The sequence below is a fragment of the Crinia signifera genome, chromosome 12 (assembly GCF_055691185.1).
Source record: "Crinia signifera chromosome 12, ASM5569118v1, whole genome shotgun sequence".
Classification (NCBI taxonomy): domain Eukaryota; kingdom Metazoa; phylum Chordata; class Amphibia; order Anura; family Myobatrachidae; genus Crinia; species Crinia signifera.
Genome location: NC_139228.1, coordinates 22,222,648 through 22,240,161, shown reverse-complemented (window position 1 = coordinate 22,240,161; position 17,514 = coordinate 22,222,648). Strand labels below are relative to the sequence as shown.

Genomic DNA, 17,514 nt, shown 5'->3' with positions numbered 1-17,514 from the left:
ATCTGTGCGATACGTGCGATTTCGGTTTTTAAATCGCATGTATCGTATGAAAAACAGTAGTATAGTAAGCTACGATGCGTGCGATGCGATGACTGCGATGTATGCGTTTAAATCGCATGCATCGCACTCATCGTTTACTTTATTCATGTGCGATGTACGATGTACGCGATGCGTGCGATGATTGTATGTCGAGTCAATTGTATGGATTGTATGTAGTTTTATATGTACAATGAATGCGATGGGTGCGATGCAAAATACTAAAGTGCATATACTATGGTGTATGTATGCCCCCTATACGATTAAAAATTGTATAATCACCCTAAAGGGTGCTTTTAAGCACCCAAATGGGTGCTTACGATGTTAAATGCAGCCCCACGCCAACCCCCCACTATAAACGTGAACCCGAAGCGTGGCGAGCACAGCGAAACCGCGCGGGGCGGCGGTACGCGTCCTACGACCTTTTCATACCCCCACTAGCCACGTCGGCGTGGAGTTGAGACTAGAAAGTGTGGCGAGCACAGGTATCTGCTTCCCCTCGCGGGCTTCACAGGTATCCGCGTGCGCTCGCCACGCTTCGGGCTCGGTGGCTCGCTGTGCTCGCCACACTTTCTATTCTCAACTCCACGCCAACGTGGATAGTGGGGGTATGAAAAGGTCGTAGGACACGTACCACCGCCCCTCACGGGCTCGCTGCGCTCGCCACGCTTTGGCCCTGCAGGAGACTCCCTGAAATAACAGCAATCTCCCTCTCTCCCTCATTAGTCTAGCAATCTCCCTCATTTCAAGGAATGAGAGACACACCCCCTAAATGCGGCACTGTGTAAAATTATACTACCAACTATAATCTCCTTGAAACTAGTTTTCAAAAGTAGGCATGTATGCACCACAGTAAAAAGAAAATTAATATAAACTACAGTTCCTAGCAGCCCTAGCTGCAGGAAGCACAGGGCTGCTGGGAGCTTAAGTTTACTTTCAGTTTCTTCAGGTGCAGTTACTGTTATACCCCTTTTCCACTAGCAGAAATAACCCGTTAATCTCCTCGGGGACACGCATCTACCCAGGTTTTTCTGCTAGTGGAAATGCTCCCTGTAAAATAACCCGGTTTGGATTCCCCAGCAATCCTACCCAGGTAATGACCAGGGTACATACCCTCCAATAATTCCGACGCAAAAATCTGTACAGACCAGGGGGTGTGGCCATAGATAGTGGGCAGGACTGTTGTCCCGGTCCCCGCTCACCTGGATCCCCCGACTCGGCTCCCAGGAAAGGTGTGCGGAGGGCACGGACTCTCTGGTCAGGGCTCCAATCCGGGTGTCCCACACCCATATCCGCCCATCCAGCCTGTATATATATTCATATATATATATATATATATATATATATATATATATATATCAACCAAATAATGGTAGGCTGCCTTACCACATTGTCCCCTGAGGGTTAGGGAACCAACCCTCAGGGGACACTTCCCCCATTGAAGCGTATAGGCTCTGCTTGAGTAACAGGAGAGTGCTACTATGTGGTGCTCCCTAATTGGCTGATGGGTCTCCAAGTGGTTCTTCTAAATAAGAAATGGTAATAAATACACAAGTCACATGGGGGCCCTCCATTTAAGGGAAGAGCACTTATGTGTATACAATTTTTTTTTTTTTTAACCCGCTGAATGCCAGCGAAAAAGAACGACCTACACTGGATTATGTGAGTATGTATTTTCCTTTTGCAGGTACCCTATGGATTCTACTGGAGAGGAGGACCGAAGGGCCACAGGGTGTAGGTAAGTATGTGCAAGTGTATCAGTATGTATGAAAAACGTACATAAAAAAGGTACAGTCATGGTGTGCATGTTTATTGAAATATTTGTTCTTCTGGTGGAACTACAGTTACCAGCAGACCTTTTAAGTAAAACACAATATGAATTCTTAATTTTACACTTTAATGTTATGAATTCGCCACCCGTTGCCCAAGAAGGCCAGGCACAGCACTCGGGTGCCCTTGTAAGGGGGCAGTTTTATTGGGGGGACCCCAATTCCCCATAGGATCCTGGCCAGGGCAGACTAATTGGGGGTTAACGCTACGGCTGCAGGGATTAGCATAAACATGTCCCCCTGCTGTGCCATTACCTTCCTGACTAGTGGAGCATGGTGCTATTTAAAAAAAAATATGGGGGACCCCTACTTTCTTTAACCCATATTTTTGGAACCAGGACTGATTTAAGAACCCTGTGCTGTTTTTTTAAATACAAGGGAACCCTCTGCAATTTTTTCCATGTATTTTTAGAACCAGCACCAGCTGAAAAAGCCCAGCGCTGGTCATGGGGGACCCCATGCTGGTTTTTTTTTTTTTACTCGTTCTTTTAATATTACTCACAGAAGTATGAGTGCTTCATGTTCAGCAGAATATGGTTGCCGGCAAACTCATCAGCAAAATAGGAATTAGCTCTCCATCAGCAAACACGAATCCGGTAAACACGCGAGCTTAGTAAAATACCAGTATTTTTTGTTGTTGTACATAATCCTTGTTTATTTCTCCAACAGCAGTCAGGACATTCAAAAAAGAAATAGGCCCGGGTACATTCTTAACTAGCTGAGATGCAATTGGGAGGAAACACGAGAGCTTAGTAAATTTACCCCACATTGTGAACTTGGTGGGCTGCTTTGTGTTATCTACTGGTTAATAAACCAAGTAGTGTGGTTACTTTTGTGGGGATTGACCTCCATCGCACACCTCGCTGACACCTGACCTCCATTGACCACCGCTAACACCTAACCTTTATCACACACCGCTGACACCTGTCCTCCATCGCACACCGCTGACACCTGTCCTCCATCGCACACCACTGACACCTGTCCTCCAACGTCCACCGCTGACACCGGACCTCGAACGCCCACCGCTGACACCCGTCCTCCATCGCACATCGCTGACACCTGTCCTCCATCGCACACCGCTGACACCTGTCCTCCATCGCACACACCGCTGACACCTGTCCTCCATCGCACACCGCTGACACCTGTCCTCCATCGCACACCACTGACACCTGTCCTCCATCGCACACCACTGACACCTGTCCTCCATCGCACACCACTGACACCTGTCCTCCATCGCACACCACTGACACCTGTCCTCCATCGCACACCTGTCCTCCATCGCACACCGATGACACCTGTCCTCCATCGCACACCGATGACACTTGTCCTCCATTGCACATTGCTGACACCTGACCTCCATCGCACACCTGAACTCCATCGTACACCACTGATGTACACAGCTGACACCTGACCTCCGTCGTACATTGCTGACACCTGTCCTCCATCGCTCACCACTGACACCTGTCCTCTATCGCACACACGTTTGGAGCACCCTTCTCTCCTCCCTGCCGCCGACTGGTCCCCGCTAGGCATCCACCTTTACGCCCTGGCTCTCCTCAGTGCCAATGCTCATTCCACCAGGCCTTAATGTGTGGTACACCTGGCTTCACTCACTGGAGCTGACGGTTCCCCCTTGACCATCCACATAGGGTGGCTCGGCTCTCTGCCACCCACAGCCAAATTCTCTCCTCAATACCGCTTTACCCTGGTCATGCACCCATGAAAGTAAGTAGCATGCATGCCATGCTCTCACCCTGACCACCAATGTCCTGCTGTCACCCTCCCCACCGGAGATCCTGATTTCACCCTCCCTGTTGTCACTCTTGTTACCCCTGTCCCTGCTGTCACTCTTGTTGCCCGTATCGCTGCTGTCACTTTCATTGCCCGCATCCCTGCTGTCAATCGTCGCCCGCATCCCTGCTGTCGCTCTCGTTGCCTGCGTCCCGGCTGACATTCACCCTGCCCATGTCCCCTGCTGTCCCTCACCATGCCCACGTACCTACTGTACCTCTCCCTGGCCATGTCCCTGCTTTCATTCGACCCTCTGCTGTCACTCTCACCACCTGCGTTGTCCCTCTCCATGTCCGCGCTATCGCTATCCCTGTCCATATGTCCCTACTTTCACTCGCTGTCCCTGCTGATCACAGCCTCTTCTGCACCAATGCAGATCACAGCCTCCTCCGCAGCTGCCACTGACCAAAGACTCCTTCGCACTGTTTCCACAACCAGCCTCCTCCTCAGCACCACTGATCAAAAACTAAGGTAAATGTTTTCTCTCTTCCACCTGTATGGCCCTGCTGTGTGTGTGTGTGTGTGTGTGTGTGTGTGTGTGTGTGTGTGTGTGTGTGTGTGTGTGTGTGTGTGTGTGTGTGTGTGTGTGTGTGTGTGTGTATATATATATATATATATATATATATAAATAAATATATATATATATGTAACAAAGAGTGGGGTACCCTTTCAATGCGGTAGATAAAGTAGATTGGGCAGCACTCTGTCAGTCCCCCCTGTTAGCGGGGGAAGTGGGGAATAGAAGAAAAAAGATAGAAGACAGAGCGCGCCACTATTTTATGGAGATCCACCACCAGAAGGATCAAGAAAATATATGGACAGGTCACTGTACAACAGTATTGAATACAATTAATTTAAAAACAAAGTAAAAACATTTTTGCTTGTATGCAGTCAGTTGGTCGAATCGATATAATCAGGAAAAAACACCCAACGCGTTTCATCAAAAAAATGACTTCCTCAGGGGTAACTTTCCTTAGGTAAATGGATAGTGAATGTAAGTTTTCACTCCGGATAGCGGTCTTACTGACAAACTGTACAAAAGTGTGCAAATGGATCCCTTGGAGATCTTAATGCTGGTATCCAGCTGCAACAATTTCCATATGTATCGCTTAAAAAACAGGTCTTGAGAGATTCTCTTCAAGCCAGTTCCTCAATATGTGGAACAACAGCAGACAAGTATCAACCAACTCAGCCCCAAATCTCCCAGCATCCTCTCCCTCAGCCTGGTGTTGGGTCAGCACCCTAACCTCCCAGCAGCCGCTCCCTCAGCTGGGCTGGACATCAAAATCTGCAGTCCAGAGCTTGTAGTGTCCGGTCCAGGAGATTTTCCATCCTGGGAGTGTCCTGTCCGGGTGGGGGGGAGGCTTCATGTGACAGTTGTCACAAGGGAGAGGAGGAGGGGGAGAATAAAGCCTCCCTGTATGGAGTCCTTCCCCATGTCCCTGGTGAAAGCTATCACAGGCAGCCCCCCGGACAAGACACCCCCAGGACGGGACACCCCCCGGACCAGACACTATAATCTCCGAACTGCAGATTTTGATCTCCGATCAGGGGTCTTGTCCGGGTCCGGTTTTTACATAGTCCCTTATACTATCTCTCTATGCGGAACCTCACACTAATATTGTTTCAATATTATAACGGGATACGGTTATTGGGTCACCAAGTAGGTCGACAAGCATTAGGCGACAGGGTTAGGTTGTCCGCGTCATTAGGTCAACAGGGTCATTAGGTTGACATGGGTTAGGTCGACAGTCAAAAGGTCAACATGGTTTTTTTACTGTTTTTTGAGCCGACATGTGCCGACAGGCAGTATTTCATGCCCTACCATCCATTAGGGCGTGGTGGGAGAATGTAATAGTGTGCCGGAGCACACAAGCCATGAAACTGTGTCGACATTCGGGTGAAAAAACAAATGTAAAAAAAGGGGGAAAAAATGCAACTTTTTTACTGTCGACCTTTAGTCATGTCGACCTTTCTGCTTGTCGACCTTAAGCCATGTCGACCTACTTGCTGGTGGCCTAATGATCCATAACCGTGGCTGGCATGTCTTTTTTTTAGCTATAGGTTTTGTGCATGGCAGTGGGATAGTGCTGCAGCTCCACCTATCTGCGGTTGTGACAATACATAATGGTGCTGATAGTGCATGTGCAGTTAGTGCTGACCCCCCGCTGACCCCGCTGCCCCGGCGGCAGTGCGATCCGTAGCCCATCTCAGTATTTTTTTTCTCCCCCCTGCAGTTACCCATTGACTATTGACTATTGATCGGTTAACCTGAGCCCTTATGAGCACTTCTCCATTAGAGCTTTCAGATTATCAACCATTGTAGATACCACAAGACATCTAATACCAATACTCTCCCACAACATTTTTCCATATGTTTTTCTGAGCACCTCCAGTTGAAGACCACAATTATTATGGGTACAACTCTCTGATAATCCAGATGCTCTGACTAGCATGCTTCCCCATGGGGTTTACATGTACTCTCTCAACAACTTTGGAGTTTACATGTACTCTCTTATTACAATGTTCCTACCTTTTCTTTATAACATGTCCTTACATTTGAACTTATACATATCTACATGCAAGGCTTTGTAATGACAAGTTAGAAGGGGCCCCCTGTCTAAAGTAACCCGGGCCCCCCCAAAGGCTTAATCCGGCCCTGCAATAACCCAGGTTGTTGCGGCAGTGAAACGGGTCATGAATGACGGCTGAGACCCGCAGTCCGGACTTAACCAATGCTGACAAATAATTGATTTTGGCAACAAAAGCATCTGGATTTAACGTATTTGCATGTGTAATACTCCTCTTCAACAAATATTAACTTAGAATGGTTACATACAAAATAAGAATAGAGTGTAAAGAATAAGATATTTTATTATACAGTTTCTCAGTACAGAATCCACGGGACAAAGATTTCCAAGGACACATTTTGGAGTCTGAAAACAGTGACAATGATCAAATATGCAAATGTAACAAATCCCTTTCATTTAGGAGTCTAAATCATTAAAAAGGTGACATGGAGAGGATTTATTAACACAGGTTATTTTATGTTCTATATTCTAAGGGGCGCATTTATCATTAATGTGCGATGCCGGCGTGGTGACATCGCCGCCCATCGCATTGCGGTTCCTTGTAAAATGTTTCTGAGTCTGTTTGTTTTCAAAGTATATTGTGTTCTATCTTCAAAGTCAGATCAAGATGTTCTTGTTTAATCACATATTTCATTAATGTGTCTAGTTTCTAAAATAAAACAACTCAAATGCCTAGCTCTACTTTCTATTAAATGTACTTTGCACCTTGTTTTTATTTGTATTATATATAGGTATCAAACCTTGGAAATAATGTACCAGTCAATTTCTAATGCTGTGTACACATGGTACAATCCAGCATGACTATATAGTCAAAATCGCATGCAGATCGAAGAGGTTTTTTACCATGCGATCCCGAAGCGCACTCCCGGAACAGCACAAATCCCAGATAGACAGGGCAGCAATGACTATATAGTGCAGATCTGCACTATATAGTCAAAATCGCATGCATGTCGTGTGGCTTGCCGTGTCATTCGATCCCGATGCGATTTGATCGTGTGCCGGGGGTCTGTGCATGGTTAGCCATGACACAGGACTCTAGCTTATAGGCTACTTTGAGCTAACGCCATCCCAGAATGGCGGTAGCCCCGGGATCCGATGTGATGTTGTCCGATATTGAAATCTCGGGCAGCATTGCATCCCCATATAAACCTATGGAGGATACGGCTGCTGGTGGAGCAGGAGGGATTGCAGCAAGGATCGGAGATCCCTCCATGATACCTTCTGGGGGGTACTTAATATTTTCAGCTAACCACACGTTTTGGGGGATATAGCCAAAAATATGAAATGATAAATGGGCCCTTACATTGCTTAGCTAAGTCGCACCTGGGATTTTGTACCCAGCTCCGACCGGTTTGTGACCTCTTTTACACCTCCGTCCCTACATGACATAATGCCATGTCGGTGACATCACCGGAGGCAGGTCCTGATGAGATCATCTCCCAGCTCCCGCTGTTTCATTGCTGTGAACGGGTCTTGGGTTACATTGACCCAGGTTACCCGTTTATACTGCACCTTGATCCGGGTTGAATTCCTGTTCGCTACCTGGGTTGAAATGCCGGGTCACTTGACATTTTCCACTGGGTGCATTACTACTACTCCCGGGTTGCTGTGCTTTCATGTGCAATAACCGGGATATTTATGGCAGTGTGAAAAGGGGTATTACATATTTTACGGAATTAAAAATGAAGCCATGGGGAGAAAGCATGATGTTGGCTGTGCCTAGAATTGTCACTATGGACGCAGCCCTTGCAATAATTATAATGGATCACATGTTACAGTACATATATAAATATGTTTAAATAGAATGAATGCAGATATGTGCAGCCTTACTGAATCATGCACACATCCTGTAGCCAGCAGTGGGCATATGCCTGCTCTGAGCTGGCTGTACATCTGTAATTGCAATAAGAAGAGGACAAGGTGCAGTTCTCTCCCTGCACCCCTCCAGCACTGAGCCCAGGCTGCTGGGGTGACACTGAATGGTGTGGGATACAGGCAGGAGGAGGGCTGCGCATGCGCGTTGCCAGGCGGGGCTGCACGGCTCGGGCTGTGGAGTGTGAGGTGAGACTGGGAGCGCAGCGCACATCGATGTGTTACCTGCTACCGCTCCCAGGAGAATAGCACCGGCTAGGGCGGCTCCGGCAGCGGCAGAGACCAGAGGGAGGAAGATCGATCGCTGCAAGGACATGAGCCAGGATGGTGATCCCAGGGCATGACTAGACCCAATGGCACATTGCAAGATCAGGCTGGCTGGTAAGGGTCCTCATGGTGACACCTCCACTATTGTTTGTTTTCATTGCAGTGACAATGACATGACACGAGAGACCAGCGCTGGGACTCTTATATTGCAATGTATGATCAGGACTAATGGTTACCAATGGTACCATCTGCATGGCAGTAATTAGGACTTAATCATTAGTGTCTATGGTGCAAACTGAAAGGAGCTATTTAAAGAAACAAATGCATTCATAATAATAGTCTCTTTTCTATCTGGTGCAGATGATTAGTGATCCAACATTGCAACTTTTGTGCAAGTCCATTACCAGTATATCTACACCAAGAGCAATCATAGTAATAAATGTCATATTTCATATATAGTGCAAGTGCTTATACCTCTAGTTTGATACATTTGTCCCTGTCAGCTCAGCCTGTCAGTGACAAATCTAACATGCAGTGCAGGAAAGACTTTCACTGCAGAAAATCACATGACCTCACCGACCAATTAAATCAGTCTACAGTTAAGGGGGGATACTTACGATATCCTGGCGGTTGGGATGCTGGCTGTGAAAAGACTGACCCCAGTATCCTTATATGGAGAATCCCAACAGGGGCACAGTAAAGTGACTTAACCCTCTCCCCCTACCCCCTAACCCTAAGAGGCAATGGCCTTCAGTCTGGCTGCCAGCGATGGTTGCCATCTATGGTAAGCATACATCGATGGTCATCAACTATGCAGTGGATAACCATTGATGGTTTCACTACTTGATGGTCATCACTGTTCTTTGACTGACTGGCCTGTGGACCAATCAGAAGCTGGGGGTGGGGCTTCATGGGTGTTGCTCCATGTCCCAACATTTGTAAAACAAAAATAGAATCAGTTATGCTGTGTCATCGATGGAGGGAGTCCTACCCTATCAATGGCAGAAGCGTTCTACATCGGCCAGAAACCATCAATGATTATGAATCATTGATGGCCATCCCTAACCCGAATACCCCACTGCCTAAACTAACCCCCCATACAACCTCAATTCCCCTCTGTAAGTGCCTTAACCTAACACCCACCCCTTCCCCGGTCTGACCTAACTCGCCAAACTTAAGCAATGTACACACACTTTATTTTGCTTTAGATTCGATGTTAGATTTGATTTTCTATTAGATCTGGCATTAGATCTTCCCATTCAATTTGGCATTAGATCTGTACTTTTGCATTCGATATCGAATTCCATTTACATTCATGAGACATTGTACACATTCGATTTGCTGGATCGAATTCGATATTTCCTTGGCTGCACAGTAGATTTTTCTTTTCGATTTTGAGAAAACGGGAGCGCACATCGAATCGAATGCAGATCGAAAGTGTCCTAAAAACCATTCGATGTGGATTCGATTTTGCTTCTATAAGCAAAATCGAATCGAAAACAGGGAAAAAAATTGAAGCGTGTGTACACAGCTATACATTCGCGATGTCGGCTGTTGGAATTCTGGCTCAGGCATCCTGCCATGTCAAGTCCCGGTGCTCGTGTCCTGAAGGCATACAACCGCTTCCCGTTTTAAAGGGATCTATTTATCAAGGAGGGTTTAAAACTCATTGTGAATTAAAAAAACAAAAAACTCTCATGATAAATGCCAGCCAATCATCTCCTAGCTGTCATGGGAAAATGACAGTTGTGAGCAGCACCAGCAGTGGCGCTCAACCTCAGTCCTCCAGGTCACTCAGCAGGTGCAGTCATTACTTACTGACAAATTTTAAAAGATCCACCGGTAGGGCTAATTACTTCACCTGTGATTCTGTGTGGAGACCTGGGAAATGTAAACTGTTAGTTCTTGAGGACTGAGGTTAAGAACCACTGATTTATTATACGCAACAAGTTTTATTTTTGATTTAACACTCGTTGATAAATCGGCTCCTTATTTTGATAAGCTGTTGTTTCAACTGATCTTTATAAAAGAATGGCAAAACGTGTGATTGTTTGTTATTGTATACATGAAAAATGATACACAGTGATTTCCAGAAAAACTGACGTATATGTAAGTAGAAGAGATGCTTGTACGTTGCCTCACCAGGTCACCGCATATATAAGCCTTTTTTAGAGAGTGTAGAACGGTATTTTAATTCCTTAACCCTTATAGCGCTGACATTGCTGTGAGCGATCCTCAAAATATCCGTTAAAAATGCCGGCGCCGCTCACAGCGACTGTTCTTTTAGTATAAATACTTACAAATACGGCCGAGTCAATGAATTGATGTTTAGTTAAATATTGCACCCAAAAACAGAGCAGTCGCTGTGAGCGGCGCCGGCATTTTTAACGGATATTTTGAGGATCGCTCACAGCAAGTTGGCGCTCAAAGGTTTTACGAAAAAGGTTTGCTTGACAATTTTCACACCTATTTTGACAAATTCCCTTGACGCTCAAAGGGTTAACCTTGTCAGGCAAACGGCATTTCTGTCTCTTTATAAGATTTGTCTTTGTTCTTATTCCTTTGCAAATTTACCCCTGTTAAGTGTCATTGCTGTCACCATACATCAGGGGTGGCCAAACCTGTCCTACCAACAGTTTCTGTGTCGCAGGCAACGTGTGAATCTATAGTAGGAATGAATGCAGCTGGTTTGAAAATGTGACAGTTATATCCCTTTCACACCAGATTAAATTTCCAGGTTGGGCCCGGGAACAACCCGCGACTAGCGCTGGTGTATAAGGTTCGCTAGGATTTCAACCCTGCTATTGAGCAGGGTTGTTTCCTGGGTCAACCTGGGGTCCTGGCCGGTGTGAAAGGAGCAGGGGTACTCACCTGGGTTGCCGGTCCTCTGTGCGGGTGGTCAGGCCAGGGATCCATACAGGCCGGGGACACAGATGACAGGACAGGCGGCGGATGAAGATGACACAGCTGTCCGGCACCCTCACTGCAGCCAGTGAGCTGTGTCATCTGCGCCCGCCTTCTGACCTGTCATCTGCCCCAGCCGCCTGTGTGGATCCCCGGCCTGCACTGAGAACCAGCAACCTGGGGTGAGTACTCTCCGCCGCCATCCCACCTCCTGCCCGCCTCCGCCGCCTGCCCACCTCCTGCCTGCATCCTTCCCACACCAGAAAATGCAGGGACTTTTCTGGTGTGAAAGGGGCGAACCCGGGAATGCCCCGGCATGATCCCTGGGCTGTATTCGCAGGTGGGTCCCTGCATTTTCTGGTGTGAAAGTGGTATTAGTAATGACTACAGCTGTGCACCAGCTAGGTGATTTGGAAAACGTGGACCATTGGTAGATCTCAAGGACCGGTGTGGGCACCTGTGCCATACATTGCCAAGTTAAACAGTATGTTTTTTGGGTGTATTTATTAAATTTGTATTGAGAGGGTCTCTGTGATAAAAGGCTGCACCCAGCAAACTTATAGCTCAAGTGTAGGCTGTGGATCTTTTAAGATGTGTCAATAAGTAATAAGCGCACCTGTGCACCAGCCAGATGACCTGGAAAACATGAACTGTGTGGGGTCCTGAGGGCCGAGTTTGAGAACCACTGCTCTATGCATTCATTATACACATTGTTAAATCTCTGCATCTATAATTCAGCTGAGAAAAGTTTTTGTCTTACAACATTATAATACAACATTAAAGATTTAGTATCGTATCCGAACGGCAGATTGTTGAGAAACAGCACTGATTACAGACAGAACTTTCATGTCAAACGCTATTCATGTTCTTCAGACATAAGGCCGGAATCAGAGACGGGGCAGGAGCGCAGCTGCCGAGGCTGTGCTAAAATAGGCTAATTTCGCAGGAGGTGTCTTTGATCTGGGACTGTATGAAGATGCAGCCTCGGATCACTGTTCATGAACATCAGTCATTTTACACCCCATACACACTAGGCGATCCTGGCCGCTGCTGATATAGGTAATGTGTACAAACTGAACATGATATCGTTCACTGATGTCCCCGGGACCCGCTGAACATGTGGGTCATTTGGCTATATAGCCACGTTAACCTGCATGTTCAGCAGACATCAATGGTCGTTAACGATGCGCATTGGGGCAGTACGGATGGTGTAATGGGTGTGGAATGACAGTGTCGGAGTCAGACAGCATGGCGAGCGCAAAAAAGCCCCTTGCGGGCTCGCTGTGCTCGCCACCCTGCGCTCACCACGCTGCAGGCTACGCGAGCCTCCTATTCTATTCTCCCTCGTGGACCCCCACGAGGGAAAATAGCGGGTGGCCGTCGGGCACCCAGCTGTCGCCGTTTTGACTGTCGGGAACCCGTCCGGCACCCGGTGTAATGGTTAGCATTACTGCCTCACAGCGCTGAGGTCATTGGTTCTATTCCCACCATGGCCCTAACTGTGCGGAGTTTGTATATTCTCCCCGTGTTTGCGTGGGTTTCCTCCGGGTGCTCCGGTTTCCTCCCACAATCCAAAAATATGCTTGTTAGGCTAATTGGCGCCCAACAAAATTAACCCTAGAATGTCTGTGTGTGCGTGTATATGTGGTAGGGAATATAGATTGTAAGCTCCACTGGGACAGGGACTGATGTGAATGTTCAATGGTACTCTGTAAAGCGCTGCGGAATATGTGTGCGCTATGAAAGAAACGGTTAATAAATTAGTAAAAGATCTTTTAATATATCCTCTATTGCAGGCCTAGCCAAACTATGGCCCTCCAGCTGTTGTGAAACTACAAGTCCTATTATGCCTTGCCACAGTTTTGCTATTAGGGAATGCTAAAACTATGGCAAGGCATGCTGGGATGTGTAGTTTCACAACAGCTGGAGGGCCACAGTTTGGCCATGCCTGCTCTAGTGTGTATGGGTCATAGGGTCGAAATGTTGAACAAGCAATAGGTTTACATGAGTTTTTCACTTTATTTGGTGTTTGTCAACATATGTCAGCACCGTGTAAGTGTACTGCGTTCCCTCGTATTGCTCGTTTCTCTATTATAATTGAACTCTGTCCAGACTTGGATGGTAAATTAGGTAAAACCACCTTTTTCGAGAATAAATTAAAAAAAATGTTTTTTTCATCTTGACCTATTGCGTGTGTTGACCTTTTAACTATGTCAACTTTTTTCATGTGTTGACCAATAGCGGTCCACTCTCTAGAATGTTGAGCTTTTGATTTGAATACCGCCCCAAAATCTCCCATCACTTTAGACAGGAACTCTGGTGCGCATCAACAATTGAATTCCCACCTGGGTGACTTTCCTGCGGATCAGATATTGGTTGTGTATAACAAGCCCACATGCAGTATAAGTTTGGTTAGATATAGTGTCAGATATGTTCTGTTGTTACTGTTTTTCATTGTGTAGAAATTCTAATGATACATTTGTGACTTTTGCCAGATTCCGTGTCATAGGTTTCCCTGGTAATCTCGTCTGTGTAACATGAGGTTAAATGATATGTACAATACTTAAAAGGGACCTATCATATTCTGTCTATCATTTTTTTAGGATGTAATAAAGGAATGATTGACAGTATCTGGTTGCTATGGACAATTTAGAAGCTTTAGTAAATTTACCCCTAAACCTCTAGTTACTTACAGTGTGGATGTAACATGTAACAAACACCATAACCATAGGTGTAAAGTTTTGCAACACTATGTATAGTCCAACCTGATCCTGTTGAAGGCTGCTATGTTTCCAATGTACAATATAACAATAATTCTCTCTTACTGTTTTGCATCACAGTACTGCAGGGTTGCCCACCCTCCCGGAATGGCCGGGAGGCTCCCGAAAATCGGGTCCCCCTCCCGGCCCCCGGAAACGTGGGCAGCCTTTCCGGATACCAGCGAACAAACAACCCCCCCCCATCTCAACGTTCATTTGTCAAGTTTTGCAGGGTTTTCAGGAGAGGGGCGGGGCTAAAGATGCATATCGTGTCATTTAGCACTGCCCCCTCCTTGAAGACCCGCAAATTGCGTGATTTGTCATACTAGGGGGCGGGACTTGATGATGTCTATATCAGGCCCCACCCCCAGAAGTGCTGCTGACAGTCTCCTCTCTGGGCTTCTACAACACTGCACCACTGTTCCTATAGTTTTATTTATCAGGGAGACCTAGAAAGCCATTGCAATCTCTCTATGCTACTGTCACCATCTGAGGCTTTCTAACCCTTTGAGTGCCAAGAGAATTTGTCACAACAGGTGTGAAAACTGGCAAGCTAACCTTTTTATTAACCCTTTGAGTGCCAACGTTGCTGTGAGAGATCCTCAAAATATCTGTTAAAAACGTCGGCGTCGACTCGGCCGTATTTGTATTTATTTATACTTAAAAGAGCAGTCGCTGTGGGCGGGGCCGGCATTCTTAGCAGCTATTTTGAGGATCTCTCACAGCAACGTTGGCACTCGAAGGGTTAAACTGGACAATATTGTCAAGAGAAGGTATCAAAGCACTAAGAGATTATAACTTATTAAAAAAGAATAAGGAGCAAGTTTACAACACCTGTAATATTTCTTCTCATGCTGTTTTAATTAGTTTAAATATTTTAGGCTTTTCATGTTTGCAGGGGTGGATTTAGGGTTCACGCCAACCCTATTGACATGACTGGCTGCCCTCGTCACTGCTCCCTTCGTTTGGTGCCAGTCCAGGTGCCTCTAGACCGCCCAATCAGCCACAACTGTACCCCCCCCCCCCCGCCGCCATTTGTATTATCCATGTCAGTTGCAAAATAAAGTAATTACAAAAAAAAAACCACCGGAGCTCATCATCCTAGTACCACCACCACCACCAAGTGTTGCCCTTGGCACATGCTAGTGGGAAATCCACCACTGTCTGTTTGTCTGTCTGTTGGTGGATAAGCATATTACTCCTTCTCTTGCAGCTACTGTGCTATCATATGATCACTTATGCCGCTTTCAGATCGCAAATGCAGGGTCACACGGGACTTTTAAGCGATTCAGTCCCGGTGCAACCCAGTCTGTTCACACTGCAACATCGAATCTGCAATATTGCTGGTTCGCTGATGTCATCAGGGGGTGCGGTGGAGCATCAGCGGGCGCTTCTCCAAGCGCTGCCTCCTCCATAGTGTGAACGGGAAACAAGTCGCTCGACCCGTTTAACCCATTCACACTGCACAGCAACACGGCAACGAACCGGTAAGAACCCTTCTTTTTTACCGGTTCGTATTGCCATGTTGCTACCCATTTGCGGACCCGGTGACCCCTTTCCATCGCACTAATTACGGGGTCTAACTGGTAAGAAACTGCCTTTTTCCCAGTAATTAGGTGCGATGTGAAAGGGGTATTAAGCACCAGTTGTAGAGTAGTTTTCTTGTTCTTTTTATGCTGCCCATACACTTGTGAGATATTGCATGCAATCATTCAATTTTGACCACATCTGACCGATAAATCGAATGATTGTATGCGCAAAATGGTCGAATGCACGAAATGGTCGGGTCTCAAGATCTTATGTGCTGCACATAATATTTATCGAATTGCAGGAGCAATCGCATGTGGTTTTTAATCACATGCGATGCTCGATTGCAATCCGCTGGTGGGGGGCGGAGGGAACACTTGCGTGGGGATGGGGAGAGGGGGCCGGCGGGACCGCTGGCAGCGTGGGAGAAGGTGGGCAGAGGGCGGCATTGTAGCTGTAGCGCTAGCGGGCGGCAGGGGTCAGTCAGCGGTGGCGGCAGAAGTGTTTAAAACACTGGGCAGCCCTCTGATTGGCTGAGATAGCTCAGCCAATCAGAGGGCTGCCCAGTGATTAAACACTTCTGCCGCCACCGCTGACCTCTGCCGCCTGCTAGTGCTACTGTGGCGGCAGAATTGTTTAAACACTTGGCAGCCCTCTGATTGGCTAAGCTATCTCAGCCAATCAGAGGGCTGCCCAGTGTTTAAATAATTCTGCTGCCACCGCTGACTGACACCCGCTAGCACTACTTCTTGCGCTACATAACGCCACCCTCTGCCCGTCCTCTTCCAGCACCCGATGTGCCATCTCAAGATTACATGCGACATCGGGTGCTGTAAAGGGGCACTTTAGCACCACAAGATGCGATCGGGTTCGGTGGACATCGAATCCGATCACACAAGTGTATGGGCAGCATAAGTTTATCTAGTATATGTAGTTATTTTTTTTCTTTTGGTGCCAAACAATGGTTAAAGATCATAGTTGCCTTCTCTTCCGGAAAGTATTTTTAAGATGCTCAATAGACTTCCATAAGAGTAATTAATGTGGGGGTCTTGGCCCCGCTCCCTTATTCCATGGGCAATGATGGTGTTGTGGGATGTAGTTGAAATATTCTTAGATCTTGGCTCCATTCCTCTACAAGGAACAGCTCTAGCAACCGTCTGTATGTGCAATCTGTGAACCTTTAGCCCTTTTGCAGAATAGGAAATCACGATGGGAGCTCAGGTAATGACTTTTGTCACGTTACATCCATCCGTAAGAGCCTTCGGAGCTAGGTGGCAGATGCTAATACCGTAACACAATTACACTGCTGAAATAAATACGTTCTATCTGCAATTCCCATTAAATGCCACACACTTTGCCAGCCTTCGCCAGTGATCACAAAGGATGACATCATTGTGCAGGTTGGTAGAGTGGCGCAGGCTATAGCGATCTCATCATACATAAAGATGTCACAATATAATTGATGGACTTGCTTTTTCTACAGTGCAGTCTGATGGTATAATGAAGGCCGTCATATAATTAATGCCCTTGTCCTTGTGGGTAATGTTTTACAAAGTGACACATTATCTGTACCAGCTGGGAAATGGCTGAATATAGTGCCACTTGACTCTAATACAATTCATTGTCTTTGGCAGATCTGATCCTGGGACGTGATTTGTCTCCTAAGGATTAACCGTTGCGATTCCAACTGCACAGCTAAACTAGTACCATAGTAGCAGACAGATGAATGGAACAGTAGGGGCCGTATTCAATGCGGGCGGCAGGGATTGCCGAAAACAAGCAATCCTGGTGGTTAACTCCCGCGCCGGCCGCTCACCCTATTCAACGCACGGCTAATGCAGAGGGCTCCATGCATTAGCAGTGAGCCTCACTGTTTGGGGGAATCCTCGCTGTCCTACAACAGCAAGGCTCACGGCTAATGCATGGAACCCTCTGCAT

At 46.8% G+C, this 17,514-nt stretch overlaps 1 protein-coding gene across 5 annotated transcripts in view; it reads left to right on the top strand.

Annotated features, from left to right (window-relative positions):
• The first annotated feature begins 3,071 nt into the window (after positions 1-3,071).
• Positions 3,072-17,514, top strand: part of ARMH4 (armadillo like helical domain containing 4) — a 133,014-nt gene continuing 118,571 nt past the window's right edge. For 2 of the 5 annotated variants that reach the window (XM_083167009.1, XM_083167010.1), the window contains exon 1: positions 8,269-8,500. The gene's annotated coding sequence lies outside the window, so the exon portion shown is untranslated. Of the gene's footprint in view, positions 3,591-3,911; positions 4,128-8,268; positions 8,501-17,514 lie in introns of those variants that run through there. The other 3 variants (XM_083167008.1, XM_083167007.1, XM_083167006.1) reach the window with 3 other exon arrangements.